The following is a 3856-nucleotide window of genomic DNA, read 5'->3' on the forward strand; positions in this document are numbered from 1 at the left end:
ATCGTCGTGCCCTTGTTGATGTGCTTGAACTCCTGGCTGAAGTTTGTCAGCGTCACTCTTGCTTTCCCTCCCTGCAGTCGAGCGATCCCCCTTGTGACGCAAATTCTACAATCTAGCAGTAGACGTTGGTCGGCCTCGATGACGCCTTCTACGTCCACGGGTGTCTCGCTGCCGACGGAAATGACAATGCTGCAGCGAGGGGGCTGCTGACTTAGCAATCAAGTACACTTAAGGCACGTCGGCGTTATGAGGTGTTCTTTAACTGTCCGAATTTGAGGGCTGTCCTATGCAGTCTTGACCTTCTTCAACTTCGTTCGAACAATGCAGTGATGACGGAGCAGTCGGCTTGTGTGTCCACTGAGGCGGTGACTGCATGGCGGTCGAGAAGCTTGGCCTGCGGCGCTCTCACCTGAACTCAACATCAGATTTAATTAAATGCGTCAGCGGCTCAGCGATGCGTCCTTGACAAAGCTCCAGTAGTAGTAGTAGTAGTAGTGTATATATATATATATATATATATATATATATATATATATATATATATATATATATATATGTATATGTGTGTAGCGGGCAACCCGGTAAACTCCCACTTCATGAGGTCCGGCCGCTACACTCGCTTCATCGATGAGCGCTTCGTCCATCGAGCGCGGCTGAATCTGCTCTCCCTCAACGCTACAAGAGTCCGGCCACCCGCAATCGACAAATGACGCAGGCGCTGCGGCTACGGGGAGGAGACACTGCCGCACGTACTCTGCCATTGCATGCGCAGAGCCGGGCAATGACGAAGCGTCACAACACCATCATCGAAAGAATAAAAAAAGCTGCCTTGGGGAGGTTTACTGTCATCGCAGAGAACCAGGTCGTCGGCACTACATCACTGAAACGCGACCTAGTACTGGCCCGTGGAGAGGAGGCACTGATCCTGGACGTCTGCTGCCCTTTCGAGAACAGGCTGCAGGCGTTCCAGGATGCCCGGAAGGCTAAGGAGGAGAAGTACTCCTCTGTACAGCGTCATCTCCTCCGGCGGTTCCAACGCGTGACGGTGGACGCGGTTGTCGTCGGCTGCCTTGGCACCTCGGATCTGGGGAACGATCGTGTGATGCGCAGGCTGTGTAGTAGGCAATACCTACAAACTATGAAACGCCTGTGCAGCAGTGACACGATCCACGCTTCCACAAGAATTTTTAAAGCCCACATAGGCACTTCCTAATGTTCTTATGTTTTTAGAGAAGCGCTTTTGCCCCCTTTACACCTTTATAGTTTTAGCATTTTTATTACTAACACAACTAACTAGTATGTTTAACCATTTGTTTACCTTTTTAGAATATACACTTTTTTATCCGTTTTTTCCTTGGTTCTGTAACTCCATGTTTTGATGTCCTGTAATTAGCATAATAAAAAATCCTGTTCTTATCAGCTTAATATCTGATACGGGTTCTATGTGGACCCACGATATTATACCTATTTTTGGAAGTTGGATGAGTGCTTGAAGCCTGCTTCACCTCCGCCGCAGGTGGGCCCGGTATTACACTACCTCCGGGATCGGTCCCCGCTCACTTAGGTGAGACTTCATTCAATCAAAATGAAGAACAGAAGCTCAAAGCGAGCACTGACTTGACACGCACCATTCCTGCTCGCCATGTTGAGGCACAAGTGTCTGTTCACTCTTACTGACTGGGTGCTGGCGCGCGTTCCCATACCTTGTATTCATTCATGTATTTATTTCGTTAAAAAAGGAAAAAAAGCAAAATAAAGAACTAGGGGGGAGAATCGGCCAATTATATGTCTAAGAAATAGAATTCTTTGTGATCCAATGTTTCTGAACGATTGTCTGCTGTAATGAGCCGCTTGGGCGGGAGGGAGGGGGGTGTATGCTTAGCCGTGGCTTTTGCAATCAATGTGAAGCCCACTGAAAGCCAACACTGAATTTCCTAGCTCATCGCTGCACATAAAAAAAAGAATGTGAAATGAAAGTCAGCGTAGCAAATGGGCAGCAGCTGTTCAAGTCTTCAAAGCCGCCGTCGCTCGTTAATGCTGCTAACAGTGACAACGAAAGACGAAGAGAATAAGCCTTTAACAACGTGCAAAAGAACTTCCTGTGGCCTTACCATGAAACAGCGACGAAGCAGTAATGCCAGACGCTGGCAGAAGAACCCAACAACGATCCTCAGGTGCATTTTACAGAAAGAGCCCGGTAGCGCAGCCTGACTAGTCTTCGCACGTGTTGTTGACTAGTCTTCGCACGTGCCCAGTGGTCTCGCCACCTAACAAGCTGCTAGCCGCCGCCGCAGCCACAGCAGCACATTTCTTGATGTGCTCTGCCACCTAGCGGAATCGGCGAAGCTCCGTAGCTCAGCCGCGACACGGCTCGAGTGTCCACTCTTTTCGTTTACTATGTTACTCTATGTTCTTGCCGCAAAAGTGCTTTTCGCGGCGCGCGTTTTTAAGCGCGCCGCCTTGCGCGCGCTTATTTCCGCAAGTGAGGACGCACCTTAGCACACCCTCTCCTCACGCAACGCCTGAGCAGCTCGTGTTCCCTTTCGAGTGCTCTGCTCCGTCGAGAAGCACTCGTGCCCGGCGTTCCAGCTCAATTGGTACGATTGAATTAAAGGGGTCGTACGCGGCGAGAAAATTCCACAATTGTCTACTAAAACCTAAGCATTCTTTGCCACCGGAAAGGCAATAGGAGGACGCGCAAAAGCTAGGAAAAGCAAGTAAAGAAACCTAAGGAAAAAGGAAGTGACAGCCGAGCGAAACAGTGCTTACGCATTAGTAGACAACTCTCAAAATTTCTGTAGCTTTCTTGTTGTTTTTTTCTTTTTTTCCGTTTAGTTGCGTTGCTGCCATGACACTTGCTCGTAGTCACCGTGCTGTGCTGCGTACGCCAATGCGTGTGGGGTGAATACGTTGCTAACGAACGTTTTATGCCAGCAGATAAATAGAATATCAAAGGCCATTGCAGATTTATGTGTTCTCTCTTTACACTATGCGTCGCAAAAAAAAAAAAAAAAAAAAAAATGTCGCTACCAGCGTTGTTGATGCGGTGTGCTTTTCCGGTGATCCGGTATTGCGTAAACGGTAATACGTTTACTGACGAGGTAGAACTCCACAGCGGTATCTGCGCAATCATGATGAGGCTTCTTGCTAACGTTCTTGTAATTAGATGGCGATCCGCTAACTGGTCGGCCAGCAGAGCGAAGACTACCATCAATTACAATAGCGACGAGCAAGAATCCCTGACAGCGCAGCGTATAACGCAAGCCCAATAATTTATTTCGGAACGAAAACATTATACTTTGACCAAAGAAGACAAAAATGTTGAAATACTAACAGACAGTTCATTCAAAGGAAGAAAGGCACATTTGTGTGCATACGCATTTGCTGCTATATAATGTGACACTGCTCTCTCAACTACTACACGCAGAGACAAAGAAACAGCGCGCGCATTAGATCCCATAGATGAGATGAATATTTACAATTAGTATTAGGGTTATAATTATATTCGAGTGCTGATTGCCGTGCTATCGTTTGCTAACGAAGCTTTCCCTCAAGTCTAAATATTTTAAGGCAGTTTGTCGTGTGCGTATCATGGCTACGCACGCTTATATCGCATTCCGTTTCTCTACCACGGGTGCGCTTTAAAACCACGGCGCTGCAGTTTTTGCTTTTCTCTTCTTTCTTCTTCTCCGCCCTTAAACTGGCTCTCTTAACTGAACTACACGCAGAGACAAAGAAACAGCGCGCGAATGCGATCCCATAGATGAGATGAATATATATATATATATATATATATATATATATATATATATATATATATATATATATATATATATAGAAAACTATCAGTCATAGC

At 46.7% G+C, this 3856-nt stretch overlaps 1 pseudogene; it reads left to right on the forward strand.

The window, feature by feature from the left end:
* Positions 1 to 1341: 1341 nt before the first annotated feature.
* On the forward strand, positions 1342 to 1559 carry LOC126528661 (U2 spliceosomal RNA; annotated as a pseudogene).
* The last annotated feature ends 2297 nt before the right edge of the window (positions 1560 to 3856 follow it).

The sequence above is a fragment of the Dermacentor andersoni genome, chromosome 9, assembly GCF_023375885.2.
Source record: "Dermacentor andersoni chromosome 9, qqDerAnde1_hic_scaffold, whole genome shotgun sequence".
Taxonomy (NCBI): Eukaryota; Metazoa; Arthropoda; class Arachnida; order Ixodida; family Ixodidae; genus Dermacentor; species Dermacentor andersoni.